General features: G+C 44.6%; 1 protein-coding gene across 1 annotated transcript in view; it reads right to left on the bottom strand.

Annotated features, from left to right (window-relative positions):
* The window catches only part of pde6a (phosphodiesterase 6A, cGMP-specific, rod, alpha), a gene marked incomplete at both ends in the record, with an annotated part of 143,533 nt that overhangs the window by 106,778 nt on the left and 19,013 nt on the right, over positions 1-17,742 (bottom strand). The gene's annotated exons all lie outside the window — the stretch shown is intronic.

Genomic DNA, 17,742 nt, shown 5'->3' with positions numbered 1-17,742 from the left:
TGTCACTGGAGGGTTTGATAGACAGTTGTTTGACTTGGTTGTTTGTTTGATTGGATGTCGTTTATTTTAGCTCCCGCTCCTTACCGGAACGTTTCGGTGTCAAATGTTTGAGTACTATTGATTACTGTCAAGATATAATTAGGAAAGAAAATCTAAAATTGGCCTCCTATTGATCCTTTAATATCTGAAAATACACTGAGTTGTCTTACTACACATCTCTTGCAGGTCTCAAACTGCGATAACTTATAATGTTACTATCAGCAGGTCAGGACTAGAAGCTATTATGATTGAAGTCAAGTAGCTATCTAGCTAGTTACTAGCCTGCTTGACTGTAGTTTAATTTAATTTACATTATATATTAATTTATTTTGATACAACACAGCATCAGAACCGGGTGGTAATGTTAGCGACTAGCATGCTATATCTTGGTATTGTCCCTATATATATACGTTAGCTGTCCCTGAATGGTCTCACATTTTCTGCATTAATCATTCTAATCAGGAGTCAATGTAAACACAACTTGAACTAGGCTACTACTGAACTGATTCAAATCAAGATTTAGAAAGGCCACTATGATCCTATAGGTGAAAATTAACAGAAGGTTGATTGAATAGAGGGGCAACAGTGGCTTGGGAGGTAGAGCAGTTGTCTGGCAATCCGGAGGTTCCCGGTTCGATTCCCACTCCTCCCGGGCAGCGTGTCAATGTGTCCTTGAGCAAGACACTTAACCCCTAATTGCTCCCAATGAGCAGGTTGGCACCTTGCATGGTTGCCTCCGCCATCGGTGTGTGAATGGGTAAAAATTGTAAAGCGCTTTGGATAAAAGCGCTATATAAAAAAGCAGCCATTTACTCACAAAGATCAAGAAAGTAGAGCACAACAGTGTCAAATTTGCCTGGACTTGTTTTGAACAGATCAATAACATGTTTTCTGGACTAATAATGTGGCTATTATAAACAGGATTTAGGAAAAACAATCAGATTTTAGATGATAGCCTGCAGTGTTACACTTTATAAACAACATGGAGGGTGAGGATGAAGCTACATACTCTAACCTGGGGTGACGATTATCTGTATGTCTTAGCCAGCAATGTTTAAAGGCCCAATCTGTCAAACAAACATAAACAAATGGTTAGCCCCACCACCAGGGGCGTTTTTAGGGTTAGAAAACATTGGGGGCTTCAGCCCAGGGGGGTGGAGGGGGGTTCGCCCCCCCCCCCCCCCCCATTTTTTTTTTTTTTTTTTTTTTTTAAACACAGTAATACGCAATTTTAGAGTAATTCGAGATGAATACTGAAGAACTAGAATCATTAGAGGTTCTCAAAGTGAGGTCCATGTCCATGAGAGGGATCTGGGCAGTCCCCATAGAAAATTCAAAGTTAACAGGACCAAATCATCAGTTTCTTATTTATTTATTTAACCTTTATTTAGCCAGATAAAACATTGATCTGGTCCAAGAGGCCCCAACAGGAGTACAAATATACATATATACACATATATATATATATATATATATATATATATATATATATATATATATATATATATATATATATATATATATATATATATATATATATATATATATATATACATATACTGTACATACATACACACATATACACCAATAACAAAATAAAAACAGTTAAGAATCATACACATAAGCAAATAAACAAACAAACAAACAAACATATGCACAGCCTATGTACAAAAGAAATAAACAGTTAATCTCTAGTCTTTACAGTTTTCTTCAATTGCATAAACACTCAAATCAAAAGTATTACACAATTATCAAAACATTACACTCAAGGAGCAAAACATAGGCCCAGATTTGCACCTCTATAATGTCAGCCTCACACTTTTTGCAAAACAATACACAGAGCAAAAAAGTATCTTGCCAGATCCAGCTAGGCAAAGAGATAATGTCTAGTATTTTCTGTACTCTATTTACATTTTTTCAAAATTGTTTTTGTTTTACTGTAATTTTAACCTGTAGGCCTACTGGATACAGTATTTTATGTTTGTCTGATATTTGCTGAGCTTACAGTGTTATGCACATAGTAGCATGAAAACTGGGACATGTTTTGTTGTGATTCTCCATGTTGAAATGTTGACTGATTTGGTTATATGGCGAGAACATTTATATTTTCATCAGTCTGCATCATTGATTTGGGTATATGGAGAGAAAATGTTTTTTTTCCAGCAGTCTGCATCATTGATTTGGGTATATGTAGATAAATAAATAATATTTTCATCAGTCTACAGCATTGGTCTTGTGTAGTGTTTGGTGAATTTATTGTATATTTGCACATTCTCTGCGTACTTCACTTACAGTACTCTAATCACTGAGAAGTAGAATAGCTAAATGTGTTTTAGGTTAAGCACAGCAGTGTGAGTAACTGGTTCAAACAGAATTAAGTCATATAAAACGTGTGTTTCATATAGTAACAAAATGTAGTTTTTTTAAATTAGTGTATGGTTTTGACAAGTGTTTAATTTAGCAAAGGATCTGAGGTGTTCTGATAATTGTGTGTGTGGTTGTGCTAATTGTGTGTTTTGAAACACCGGGCCCCGTTTTAAAAATCATGCTTAAGCAATCGAAAAAAAAAGTCTCATAAAAAAGATATTAGATTTTTGGGTATTTTCCTGCCTTTGGTCCGCTTTGCATTCACATCTCAAATGCAGGGTTCACTTGCAAGAGTGAATGAGCTTTCACACCACCCCAAACCAACCGGACTATCCGAGGAAATGAACCAGGGTTCGATTAAAGCTTATTATAGTTTATCACAGTATCATGAGCATGTCTTTGTCAGTGGACACTGGACATGGGTATGGAGGCTCCAGGTGCTGCTGCGTTAAAGTGCACATCTTCAATACCTATCTGTACTATTTAAAAGCACAGTGCAGGACACACTCAAAGGTTATCGCACCTCAGAGATGGCAGTGGACATGTATGACAGGACAAAGGCCATATGTAATGGCATCTTGTGGCACAAGCTCAGACCTCAGCTCAGGAGATCAGCTGAGACAGAGACTGTTCTATCCAGAGCTTGAGAGCAGGTTCTCATGAGTTGGATAACAACTTATGAGAGGCATACAGGCATGTTATCCAGCCTCAGACCAGTTTCTCTCAGTGGAATTGCTGCAACCCCTCGCCACACATTACAATATCCAACTATTGCCAGAGGAGATCACAGTTGCAAAGTGTTTCCTGGTCAGGACAGGCAGAGATGCAGTCCCTACTATCCAAAGTGTCTTTTCCCTCCTGGATGATGATGATAATAATAATAATAATAATAATAATAATAATAATAATAATAATAATAATAATAATAATAATAATAATAATAATAATAATAATAATAATAATAATAATAATAATAATAATAATAATAATAATAATAATAATAATAATAATAATAATAATAATAATAATAATAATGCATTTGATTTATAAGGCGCCTTTCAGGACACTAAAAAAAAAGTCCACAAATCGGTGAATGAAAAATTATAGGATCAAATGAAAACTACTTACTAAAAATGTTTAAAAGTACTAAAAACCAACAAAAAATACCAAACACTAACAAACATTCAGCAAAGACAATGGGGATGCTGACATAAAAAAAAAAAAAAAAAAAAAATGTAAAAAAAACCACAAACTATGTTTTATAAGAGAAAAGTATATACAATCAGATGTGAGGCGTCAGCAGCAAGAATTTGGAAAACTGTACTGATTCAGAACCGTTACACTGGTGACCCTTTGGATCTTCAAGACCAGCTCAACACTGGTCGCTGTGGATGCCACATGGCTGTCCAGATAAAATGTACAAGATCAGGGGTGGTAGTACAAGATCTGTAACTAATCTTTTAGTCAGAGCAAAGTGCTTGAGTGCTTTTGGTGATAGATTGATATTTTCTTCCACTTTCTTCTGTTGTTATTTCCATGTAATTTACTTGTAATGGCTGAGAGGGCAAACCCCAAGTTCTATCTCTTTCTCTCTTCAAACCCAGTGTCAGGTGCGTCATGCTCCTCTCTCTTCAAACCCAGTGTCAGGTGCATCATGCTCCTCTCTCTCTCTCTTCAAACCCAGTGTCAGGTGCGTCATGCTCCTCTCTCTCTCTCTTCAAACCCAGTGTCAGGTGCGTCATCCTCCTCTCTTGCCTCTTCAAACCCAGTGTCAGGTCCGTCATCCTCCTCTCCTGCCTCGACACCAGTACACTGTACATTGGAGGTGGTTCGGTGGGTGGGGTGGGGGGGGGTTGTTGGGCAGGAGGGGTGGGGGGGGAACACTGTACAACTGTACAAGCAAAATTGTACATTGGAATATTGACATCCATACTTGGTAATTTACTGTACATTGGGGGGGTTGTGTTAGGACATTTACAGGGGCCAGTTTCGAATTGCAGTCTCCCGTAGGTGTTCTTTGAGAGTGTTTTTGAAAGTGGGTAGTGATTCACATTCCTTTACAGCTTTGGGTAGGGCATTCCACATTGATGTGGCATAATTGCGAAACGTGTTTAGTCCCTTGTTTGAGCCGAATCTGGGTTTAACATGATTTGTGGAGCTCCCTCTGGTGTTGTGATCGTGGTATTCACTGACCTTTGGGAAGTATTTTGACATGTACATGGGTACCTTGGTCGTGTAGTGTATCTTGTAGACCAGGCCCATTGCAAGTTGCTGTACTCTGTCGTCTACTCTAAGCCATCCTAGGTTGTCAAAGTGGGCAGGGGTGAGGTGGGTTCTAGGAGTAAGGTCAAGCAGTAGTCTGACCAGTTTGTTTTGAGATGTTTGTAATTTTGTTTTTAGCGCCTTTGAGGTGCTTTGGTACCATGAGGTGCAAGCATAGTCGTAGTACCCTTGAATGAGTGCTCCTGCCAGAGTCTTCAGGGTATTCTTGTTTACCAGAGAGGAGATCCGGTACAAGAATCAAGTTCGTTGGTTGACTTTTTTTATTACATTGGATACCATTTTGTCACAGGAAAGATTAGCCTCTAGGATGGAGCCCAGGTAGGTAATTTCATCTTTCCTTGTGACAATATTGTCACCCACTGTAACTGAGAAGCAAAGTGGAAGGTTCCAGTGTACCCCTGGAGGGGGACGTCCCAAGGAGCGAGCTTGTCGGATCTGTGATGACTCTCATCATAGCACTACTTCACACTGCATCATCTGTCTAGCCCCTGGTCAAAGTGGTCAAAGTGGACTGTCAGGCCAATAAGTCCTCCCACCTCCAGATGATATATCTGAGATGGAGGATGTGTCTGCTGTCGTACAGTCACACGTGGAATGGGAGGCTGGTTCAAGGGCCCATGGTGTGGTAGCGCTGCAGTACTTACCTCAGTTGGTTCCACCTGGGCAAGACTCTTTACCTGCCCACACAGAGAAGGACCTCCGTGATAGACAGTTGGAAGACAGAACCCTTTGCCGTGTCCTACATTGAGAGATGTTGAAGGCCTTCCAAGAGTGAAAGAGTCTGTCATGGTCATCAGATACTTGAAGCACTGGGAGAAACTCACTTTAAGCAATGGTGTGCTGTACAGAGTTTCAAGTTTTGTACGACAAGTCATCAGGAAGGGTACAACTCTATCAGCTGAGTAACAATGTTCATCAAAGTGTTGCGTGCTACAGTGTGTAGGTTAGTTTATTAGGACAAGTGCATGACAGTAAGGTTAGTTAGGGTTAGATAATAAAACAAATGTGGATGTCCTCTTCTGGACCATCTTGAATGACTCATGTGTGACGAGTTATGACAAGTATGTAGAGTCTCTCACTAAAGACCTGAGGGAGGCCATGGTCATTGCCCTGGAACATGCCACCAAAGAACAGAACAGGCAAGCTCAACTCTACAACAGGAAAGGGAAGGGGTCTGACATTGAGGTGAAAAGTTGCCGATCGATGGGAGTCGACCATCTACACTGTGGTGAGCATGAATACTGAGACACATATACATACAAGATCCGTGACACAGTTACTGGACGAGAGAAGGTGGTCGATAGGAACCTGCTGATGCTTTATCCCTGTGGATGACATGGGTGAAGTGTCCGACCATGCCTCATATATGTGCCTGTGACCCAGTCTTCCCCTTCAAGTGTTGATGGTATTGGAGAAAGCGCTGCAAACATCTCTGAGGGGGAGTGAGGTTCCCTTGAGTGAACCAGAGCCTGTCTATTCTGACGGAAGGGCCTGATAATGGCTTACACAGTTAACATTAACTTTATTACATGGTTTGATGATATGTGTGTTCATTTGACTGCTGGTAATAGTTCAATTAGATGTTGACACAATCTAAAGTTTGCTACGGCGCCATTCCAAACATTCCATTGCTCTCCATTGACTTTGTATTATGTGACTGTGCTTCCTTGTCATTTCGGACAGCTAATAAACATTAGAAAAATACCTAAAATATACCGTGTGGGGCGCCCCAGTGGCGCACCGCATAGTGCCTCGCACACCTATGCGGCCGTACCGGGTTCGCCTCCCGCTCCCGGGCTGATTTGTCGCATGTCCTCCCCACATCCTCTCCCGTTCTCCCTCTCCTCTGTCGGTCTTGAATGGCCAATAAAAGCTGTACAAATGCTAGAAATAAATCTTTAAAAAAGATATACTGTGTGATGGGATGCACTACCAACAAAAACCCCAAACTATGTTTTATAAGCTTCTGAAACTAGGGAAACGTGGATACAGGCAATACGATGTGAGGCTTCAGCAGCAGTTATGTTAGCACTCCTCTGTGTTTAAGTCGAGCTCAGTTATGTTAGCTCTCTGTGTTGAAGTGGTGCTCAGTTATGTTAGCACTCCTCTGTGTTGAAGTGGTGCTCAGTTATGTTAGCACTCCTCTGTGTTGAAGTGGTGCTCAGTTATGTTCGCACTCCTCTGTGTTGAAGTGGTGCTCAGTTATGTTAGCACTCCTCTGTGTTGAAGTGGTGCTCAGTTATGTTAGCACTCCTCTGTGTTGAAGTGGTGCTCAGTTATGTTAGCACTCCTCTGTGTTGAAGTAGTGCTCAGTTATGTTAGCACTCCTCTGTGTTGAAGTGGTGCTCAGTTATGTTAGCACTCCTCTGTGTTGAAGTAGTGCTCAGTTATGTTAGCACTCCTCTGTGTTGAAGTGGTGCTCAGTTATGTTAGCACTCCTCTGTGTTGAAGTGGTGCTCAGTTATGTTAGCACTCCTCTGTGTTGAAGTGGTGCTCAGTTATGTTAGCACTCCTCTTTGCTGGTACGGGGTGTTTGACTCTGAATACGTGCATTTTAATTGCACAATGACAGAAGCAAGGATCTTTCAAATCTGGATTTTAGGGAAACCAATCAGATTGCGGCATCCTACCACTACAGGCTATAATAGCTTGAAAAAGAAAAAAAAACTGTGCTGACAGTCTGTTTGACAGCTTGTTATTGGCCAACCTTTTGCCCTTTAAAGCTGAGACAGGCCACGACCCTATTCATTTTGTTGAGCAACAATAGTGCACTGACCTTTGCCCCAGAGCTCTAGACTGTAGAGGGAGCTGTGAGCGGGTACCGTGTGTGGACTGGATCCATGACTCATCCGGCTTTGCTAAGGTTTTTGGGGGCGACATCCTTGAGATTGGAGGAGTGAGCTGTGATTGAAATGTTGCCAGTTCGTGAAACCCATGAGGGACTGTGGGGACAGTGTGAAAATTGGATACTGGATAATTACTCATCCCCCCTCCCAACCTCTCCAATCACCACCACCACACTCCTACGCAGAGTTGTCTCTATGCCTGTATACTGTACGTCACAGTCTGCTAAACACATCTGCCCAAGAGGGCAATAATTTGTACAGAATTCAGACATCTGCAATCAGATTATGTTAGCACTACTCAACTAGTAAACTCAGTAAAGATTAAAACATATGAATGCAGATTAGTTTGAAAGAAAATGCGGCTATAATGTTGAATTGGGTACAGAGTATCACTAATAACCAAAAATGAAGCTTCTGAACATTTACGAGTTATGCAGTGATGTAGTTATCAGAAAAGTAAATAGTGCTATGTCTTTACTGCCTAAGGAAACCATACCTTTATGGCTGCATTCATCATTGTTTCCATGGAGACAGTGAATACACATTGAACAATAATATAATATTATTTATTCAATATGTTAAGGGATTGTTTGAGAGTGGAATGTTATCCAAACTCTATGTGTAGCAGTGTGCGATACATTTCCTGTGTACGTATTTTTTTAATGTTATCTCAGAGTTCTATTTTGGAATTCTGGAAATCCAAAAGAGATAGGACACTATAGACAATTTACCCCGGGTAAATAAAGACTAAGTAGAATATAAAGGCACTGGAGGTAAATAGTTTTGGATGTCTTTCGTATACATCAAGTAAACTCCGTAAAAATAAAAACATATGAATGCAGAAGACAAGGAACGTGTACACTGAAGGCACTAGGCTGTTTCTTCTGAAATATTTGAGTGCGAACCAACTTTATTTTTATTTAAAAAAAATGTTGTTATCTTTTTCCCCCTTCTTTTTTTCGTTTTTCTCCAATCCCAATGTTAGTCGTTATGCCAATTCCAAATCCCCCCTTCCTGGTCGTTGCGCACTCTACCCCCTACCGTCGGTCTGGGAGGGCGGAGACTATCACATGCTTCCTACGACACATGTGTAGCCAGCCCACCGCCTCTTTTCACCTGGCAGCGCGGACTCTCACTGGGAGAGTGTAACGTGTGGAAGGTCACACTACCTCTCCTAGATCCTTCCCTTGCTGTGCAGGCGCCCGACCGAACTGTAGGAGTCGCTGTTTACAACGACCAGGACCCACCCTCGCCGGGTTTCCCACCCGCTAACACTGCCAATTGTGTTAGTATGGACGGTTGGCCAACCCGGAAGCACCACAGCTGGATTCGATCCCACTGTCTCTGTGGTGGTAGACAGACGCTTAGTCCGCTGCACTACCCGGCCGCCCAACTTTTTTTCATTTTGAGTGCGGTGAGGTGATTCCTATTAGAGACTTGATTATACATCAGTTCTGTATCGTATGGCTCTCGCTCGGCGTCACTCTCTGCACTGTCCTCGCACACGTGCACGCGCACTAAATAAAGACCACAATGTACCTTTAATCCCAATATTTGTCTGACCACACCCCTATCAGTTTACCCATATAAGCAGGGGTGGGGCCACCCACTCGCCTCCTTTCTCGCTTTCACCACAAGGAAGTGCCTCGGTAGATCCCCACTTGAAGTGATGTGATGGTAGGAGAAGAGTTGGAAAACAAGGATACGTTGACATCATATCTTTATTTTCTCTCTCACTATTTTTGAGAAAATACAGCGATATTGTCTTCGTACTGGAGTGTCTGGAAGATGATGATCATTCTAAAAATCCTCCACCGGTTTTCGTATTGGGAGTTTGCGCCGCTACATGCCTTTCCAACTGCAGTCCTTGCTGTGTGCTGGTTGCGGTAAAGACACAGCTGGGCTGTAGGACGCGCCGCTGTTGTGAGAAGCGGTGGGTTCCAGGTTTGGTGAGTTATGTTTTGCTGGCAAGCTCCACTTGTCTGTTAGTGCTATGGGGGCTAGTTGACAATGTTTATGAAAACCGGCCCCAGACTAGGGTCCTTTGTTCAGCCTCTTAGGCGACAGAAGACCTTGGTCTGAAGCCCATTATAGTTTAACTAGTGGGCCACGACCATTAACACTGGTGATCCCTGTGTTTTCTGGACGAGTGGATGTTTTCTCTGTCACCGTGAGCCCCATCTTTCATATCCAAATGAGAGTATTCCTCACGAGGAAATATGGGCATAGATGTTTGGTAGCGGAAGATCTGTGTTCAAGTCAGCTACAGGCCATTTGGTTATTGTGCTGGCTCCGTCGGGTGTTGGTAAAATCACCGTTGTAAAACTGTGTTAACATCTTGTTTCTCTTTTCTCTTAAAAAGTGAGGAGGGTTTCAGAACGGCGGCCTGTCTGAGTGAGTGTTATATCATTGTGTACAAGTTCAGGTGATAGCTGCTTAGCTTACGTGCTAGTGGTGGCCTACTGTTAGCCAGTCAGCTGTTAGCTGCAGCGCTAGCCTGCTGTGATCACTAGGCTAGGAAACGTTAGCTTGCTGCTATCGGCCGAGGCCCAGCGCGGGGTGGCTCCGGCCCCTCGCGCGCCGCCGCGGTTCCCAACTCCCCTCTCCCTCACGGGGAGAGGCGGGGGGGATTCGAAGTCTGCCCTCTGGTCGTGTGCGCCGTTCGCTCGGCGTCTCGCGGGCAGGGGCGGTAGCGACCGACGGTTAGAGCGGCCGTTAGCTTAATACTACTCTGTTGAACGTGCTTTGATTATAACATGTTTTAAACACTCTTGACTACGACGTCATCTTTGACAGAGGATGTTCGTCGAACCTGCCCTGGGCCAGGACGGCAAGGACTGCGTCAACAAGGGGGACCGTAGCGATGGGATGGAGCGGCGACGCTGCCCAGATCGACAACACAGGACGGCTGTGTTTACTACAGTGCCTTGAGACTGCACTTCGCTTGATCTACGCTCCGGGTAGGCAAGGTTTGGCCAGACCTTGTACACTTCTTCTGGCTTTCCCTTCTAAATGTTTTGTAAATAACGGTATTTTCCAAAACGAGTGTTGCTGCACTACATTTAGGAATAGATACGACGCGAGTTATGTGTGAATTGTCTTGTCACTGGTATTTAGCTTCTCCATGCAAATCGGGTTGTTGTTACAGATGTGAAAATGATCTGGTTTGTTGTGTTGAGAAACATCATGTGTGTTTATATGTACTGTGTACTCACAACTAAGGGGGTTAACTAACCTATAAAGCTATGCTTAGTGACAAATGAGTAAAGAATGATTCTTTTCTCAGCCTGTAATGACAATGAACAGTGTGTTCACATATTAACAGGTTTTCCTGTTTTAACTGGCCGTATTAAGGGTAAAGTAGGAGGATTGTGTTTCCCCCCGGTTCCCTGGGGACTTCTTCATCCTCCTCTCAGACATGCTGTTGCACTACATTGTGTCACTGTGTGGTAGGGATACGATGTAACCCTTAGCTTGATTGCTGAGGTTGTGCTAAAACTGCTGGAGAAACTTTATTTTCCTAAAAGAAAAGATTGTTTGCTCCCGCCTACCTCCGGTCAATGGTCTCTAACTACACACCCTCAAGACCCCTACGCTCTGCATCTTCTGGCCGCCTCAGACCTACTCCTATCCAAGCTCCGGGAGGGTCATCAAAGAGAAGTCGCCTATTCTCAGTCCTTGCCCCACAATGGTGGAATGAACTACCCACCCCAGTTAGGACAGCCGAATCACGTCCAATCTTTCGCCGTCGACTAAAGACGCACTTCTTCAACCATTATCTGAATTAAAAAAAAAAAAAAAAAAAAAAATAATAATAATAATAATCTAACCCTAACTAACCGTACTGTCATGCACTTGTCCTAATAAACTAACCTACACTGTAGCACTCAACACTTTGATGAACATTGTTGCTCAGCTGATAGAGTTGTGCCCTTCCTGATGGCTTGTCGTACAGAACTTGTAAGTCGCTTTGGATAAAAGCGTCAGCTAAATGACTAAATGTAAATGTAAATGTAAATGTTTGGTCGCTTTCGTGTGTGCTTAGCAAGGCCTGTGGCCGATACTAATCGAGAATTATGTATTCTCTCATTATGAAAAACGGCGTTCCTCTGTAGAGTGTTTTTGCCATTTTTTGTAGGTAATGATGGGTTGTGTGTGTCATGTGACCTACAACTGGGTTGGACTGGCCACAGAAGCACATGTGTAAGTTTGGTACCGGGGCTCTTGGAGAGCACTCTCTATTCTGTGTTTTTTCCTTAGTAAAAATCAGATAGCAGGTTAGCTCATGCTCTGTGTGAAGCTGTCAGACGCTTCATGGAGCTGACTATGACTGTGTCATACTCTCTTTTTGTCATTACATCGTATCATGGGTGTGGGGTCGTACAGGGGTGAACTGGTAACCTTTCCTCCCCCTTCTTTTCTGTTGGTCAGGGGTAAACCCACCTGTCCTTCAAGGTTCCTGTCACGTTGCGGTTCGGCACGTTACAGGGTGAGGGGGAGGGGGGAATTTCCGGGTCCCACGGCCTGGAATATTGGGCGTGTGCACCGCAGAAATTCCCCCGCCATAGAGTACGTCACTGTGCGCGTCTCTGTTGGTAGGACTTCCGTGTGCTGTTCAGGTCCATGTGATGGATCTGTTTTGGGGGGTGGTCAGGGCTCCTCCTCACCAAGCTCCTATTCGGGCCTTCTGTGAGTTGGGACTCCTTCCGTGAGGAGGGAGCCTCCTTCAGAGTACAGAGCCTCCTCCTCAGATTGTCAAGGTGAGTGGACCCTCTAGAAGGAGTCCTACTCTATTGTGTATGTATTCGATTCAATTTGATTATTGAGTGTGTATGGGTTCAGTGCCTCTTCCCCGGAGAGCCCTAAAACCAATTTTTTACATGGCTCAAGGTGCAATATATGCTTTTCAATCTGTACAGCTCGCGTGGGAAGTCTCTCTGGGGATTCCCGTCTCCTTCCTATGGGAGGGTGGTGGGATGTAAAAATGTGAAAAATTTTTACCCCCGGCTGTGTAGACTGGGATACATACTGTTGGTGCTTCCTTCTTTTCTATTAAAAAGAGTTGGAGTTCGGAAGTATCACACCCCTCTTGTCGTTCCCCTGGGCGCCTTGGGGATTCAATGACAGGTCTAAATAGCCTGTTCATTGATGTGGGTGTGTCCCGACGCACGTATAGTGCTAAGCTCGGGGTGTTCTGTAAACAGGCGACTGACTGGCACGCCTTGGTTGCTTGAGGTTAAAACGGCGTTTTTATAGAGCAACTGGGATGGAGGTTTTTCCTCTTCCGACGACCAAATCCGACGACCTGGTTTGGTTATCGACGGATTCTCGTTCATATCTGGGGGATGATGACGGAATGGATCTGAACATATGTAGAGGGGTCTCACGCCCTGGGGGTGGGCCACCGGGCGCGGTTCGCCCGAACGTCTGGGTGGCGCCTTCTTTTCATGTTTGAGATCAACACACATATCTGCCCCTTCTCCTGGAGTAGGCATGTCGGCGTGGTTAGGGCACGGGACTGGTTCTGGTCACGCTGGTCCGGATCAGTTGAACCCGTTGTCCGCCGGGGATGCAGATCTGCTGTTCTGGTACCCTGAGGGACTTGGGCTTTTTTCAGGGGGAAAAATGCCAGGTCGGTCCGGGTGTCACAGGGTTAAGTGCTATGGAGACCCTGGTTGGGTACATTTTTTACTCAGCACTGTCGTAATGGCTTACGGCCATGCCAACCTGTACACGCTCGATCTCGTCGGATCTCGGCCGCTACACAGGTTGGTCCTGGTTAGTACTTGGTTGGGAGACCGCCTGGGAATACCAAGTACGGTGTGCTTGGGGCTGGTTCTCCATTCTTTTTCGCTCCTCTCTCACGCATGGCGAAGAGGGGCCTGTTGGGGTGGTCTTTGGCCTCCTCTGGTGACCCTGTGCTTCCCGTATCGCCGGGCCCGGTCCAAAGTCATGTTTCGTCGACCCGTAGGCCTGGGTTAACCCTTTTTTGAAAACTGAAACACTTGTACTGCGGTATAGCCGGTGTATACCCGCAGGTGTGTTTTGGAGTTTTTCCTTGAGGGGTTATAGGAACAACCACCGCATTGGGTAACACCAAGGTGGTTGATTCCCTGGTGTGTTGGAGCAGTGTCAACTCCCGGGTTACCCGGTTGAGGGTGCCCCTGCACGTTCATGACGTCTGCCAATCGTGTCAGCCTTCTCTGCCTCAACCCCTCTGGGTGGGTTTTTTTAAATGGAGGCTTGGTCATGCAACAACGCCAGCATACGCCCCTTCCGCCGGGGCGGCTGTGTTCAGCTGTCCCCTCTGGCGCCTGTCTCGTCCGCAGTCTCCAGGCTAGGGTTAACAGCCTGTTGCCTGGTTTTTCCCCGGTGCGCTGCCTGCTTCCGTTGGTTAACCTTTTTTGTGTGCTTACGGCCATGCTGACTGCCTGTTCTGCAGGGTCAGTGTGCCAGGCGGGGTACTATTGGGGGGACAGGGCCCGCTCGGCTGAGGGGCCTTTGTCCGAATACGCTGGCGATGTGGGGGGCGGGGTCACTAAGTGCCCACCTGGTGGGGTATTGATGCTGGCATCGTGGACTTCTCCGGGCCCCCATTCCAGGGGGTCCAGTCCCTTTGGTGGGTCTGGGCCTTCCTTCGCGCTCCGCTGCTACGGCCTTGCCACGGGGTTTGGTTTGCCCTTGACCCCGTGATTCTGGGGGCAGTAACGAGGTTGTTCCCTCCGTTCGTTCCCGGGTGGCATGCGGGTTGTGCGTGTGTGTAGTCGTGGGGTCAGGCCACGGTCTGCTCACCCTGTGCGTTGAGTTGCTTGAGTGCCTCTTCGCACGGTCGGGTCCGTCGCCCTCCCGGGAAACCTCCAATAGGGGGGGTGCCCTCCATTAGGGTGGGTCGGGGGGGCTCGGCCCTCCCTGTTCTGATGGTTGTGGGGGGCTTTCAGCGGGGTGTATTTGTCGGCCGATGGCTCTCGCTCGGCCTCCCTTGTGCAGAGAGTGACGCTGAGCGAGAGCCATACGATACAGAACGTTAGGTTATGACTATAACCAAGTTCTGTTAGTATGGTGACGCTCGCCGTCCGACGCCGCTGCAGCCCTTGATCTCGCCTTGTGGTGAAAGCTTGGGAAGGAGGCGAGTGGGTGGCCCCACCCCTGCTTATATGGGTAAGCTGATAGGGGTGTGGTCAGACAAATATTGGGATTAAAGCTACATTGTGGTCTTTATTCAGTGCGCGTGCACGTGTGCGAGGACAGTGCAGAGAGTGACGCCGAGCGTCACCATACTAACAGAACTTGCTTATAGTCATAACCTAATGGTAACCCTAACCCTAACCTAATCCAGAACTATTTTATTGCACTGTAAAAAACTGATTTTATATGTCTGCACTTTATGTGCTCATTTTCTATTCTATTCTACTACTTATTGCACTGCACTATTGCACTATTTTACTTTAGTTACTATTCGATCTTACTCTTTTTATTATTGTCTATTTTTAAAACTGAATCAAACCATAAACAAGGTGGCCCGCTGGGATGTTAGATCCTAATGTGAAAAACTGTGATTTTATATGTATATGCACATTTTATTGATATTTATAATATTATTTTATTGTCTTTTTTTTGCTGTGAAGCACTTTGAGCTGCAATTTCTGTATGAAAGGTGCTATACAAATAAAGTTTATTATTATTATTATTATTATTATTATTATTATTATTATTATTATTATTATTATTATTATTATTATTATTATTATTATTATTATTATTATTATTATTATTATTATTATTATTATTATTATTATTATTATTATTATTATTATTATTATTATTATTATTATTAACCTTTAGAAGCCATCGACGAAGCAAGACTTCATCCTACCGAATGGGATTTGGGGTTGAATCAATCTCTGTATCACCTTACAGACAGCGGCAGACATAATGCCACAGAGACCTTTCTGGTCTCTCTTTTGTGGGCGGCAGTATAGATGATAAATAACACTGGATATGGCGTGGAGGGATTTCACGGCACAAACGCTTCCATTCCTACAGTGGTAGTAACCCATAATGAAAATCGAATGCATTTGTAGTACTGTAAACTGTAAAATTGTCCACCAAATGGCATTTTATTATAAAAGAGATTACAAGATTATTACAAGAGACACAGTGGGCTATAGACCTATATAGTATAGGTGCATCCCATGTAGCCTACTTGTGTTGTTATAGGTTAGGGCAGTGGTTCCCAAACTTTTTTTTTTTTACAATAAAATTTCATAAAAATCTTAGTCAAACCTTTAGTATTATGGATATTAAACATGCTGGCAGAGTACATGCATCCATGTTGTCGTGAACATTTTAATTAAATAAAGAAATTCCCTATCCATAGTCTCCGTGGGAAGAGATCAAATAAAAAATTTAATCTGTGCACGGAGACCAGCAACCATTTTTTCTAACAGAAACCCATTGGGGGGTGCGTCAGCTAGGTCGGGAGGTGATGGGGTGCACGGCCAAAAAGGTTTGGGAACCGCTGGGTTAGGGTAAGACTCCTCACTATATACTATGTAACAAAGCACAAATCCCTTCAATCACCTAATGGTACTGTACATCTTTAGTCAAAAAGGGAGATTACATTACATCTTTGAGTCAACAAGAGGAAGTGGTATTCCCCTTTATTTACCCCCTGTTCATATAGTGCCTTCAAAACATTTCAATGTAAATAATTCTGAGTATATATGAGTATGAATATGAGTAAAAAACAATTGCATATGAGTAGAAAAAACAATACAGTAGACCTATAGCAGAATAGATTTAAGGTGAGTTCCCTCGGCTGTTATTCTGCTGAGTCTGTGAAAATGGCTTAGGGGCTATGACCTCTGGGAGTTAATCCCCGATCGCTCTAATTCAGGACAGATTAACGTTCTTTATCCCTCCTCCTCCTGGCCTCCCGGGCTAGCCCGTCTAACCACACCTCATTCGATTCATGTGTGCAATCATGATTATACTACATCTCAATTGAAAAGCACCTTTTCTGAATGAAAGAGAGAAAGAAAGACAGAACGAAAGAAACAAAGAAGAAACAAAAAGAGAATGAAAAAAAACTTGAGATGGTGGCAGTGTTTTAGTGTGAGTGAGCTGAGCAAGAGGAGGGAGGGAGAGGACGATGGAGGTGAAGAGGGGGAAGGGAAAAACGTAATCCATGGCATAACGTAATCCCAAATCCTACCCCCCATACAACACAAGAGTTCTGACTGTCTTGACTGGCTGATTGGCTCAATAATTTGCCAGTGGCGCCAGTTTATACAAGGCCGCGATGAACGGGCCTTCTGTTCCTGAGCCCGAGTCACTGCAGACCATTAGGCACAGACTCAGCATCAGGCTGAATTACCATATTAAAAGCATTAGCATCATAAAGCCCACGATTTATCTGTTAACATTAAGCACTTCCTCCGCCACAACTGGGAAAGTCAGCGGCTGGCTATCAGACCGTTTGCCACATTAGCATTTAGCCTTTTTCATGTATTCGCGCAAAGCAGCGACGTGACTCCGCGGAGCGCCGTACTATTTCTTCCGCAGGTGTTCCGAGCATAGATATAATAGTGTTACAGTGTAGCGCTGAGATGTGGGAGTCGGAGGCGGTGTCTCAAAGTGTAACCAGGCATATTTAATATGCATTAGCAAAACAACAACTACAATACATTACTATGGTTACTGGATAGAGAAAGAGAGACGGTTGGCAGGAAGTGCCACCGGGTATAACGTTCGGGTGGAACCAATGTTCCCAACAACAGTTCTATGTGTGAATTATGTACAATCACTACACAAGCCCCCCCCAGAATTCACCCATAGTCAAAATCCTCCCGGCGGGGGGGAATAACTGCCCGGCCTCGGCGCATGCGGAAAACCGGGGGCGGGGAGGGAGGAGCGGTGTAAGTGCTCGTGCCCTCCACGACACTCGGGGGCACGAAATGGCTGCAGCGAGTGCGGAAAGCCGGGGGCACGGAGGGGGGGGGGGGGGGGGGGGGGGGTTGGAGGCGGGTCCCGGGTAACAGTGGACGGCCTCTGCGGGGGGGTAGGGCCAACTCTAAGGGTTGGGAAACGTCCACGTGGGCGGGCTTGATCCTGTCTACTGACACGGTCTCCGTCCTACAACCCATGTCGACCATGAGGTCCTTATCTCCGTGCTGCAGGACCCTAAACGGGCCATCGTAAGGGGGGC

The sequence above is a fragment of the Notolepis coatsorum genome, assembly GCF_963971535.1.
Source record: "Notolepis coatsorum genome assembly, chromosome: 16".
NCBI lineage: Eukaryota > Metazoa > Chordata > Actinopteri > Aulopiformes > Paralepididae > Notolepis > Notolepis coatsorum.
The sequence above is the reverse complement of the archived record's forward strand: the minus strand, read 5'-3'. Positions and strand labels throughout refer to the sequence as shown.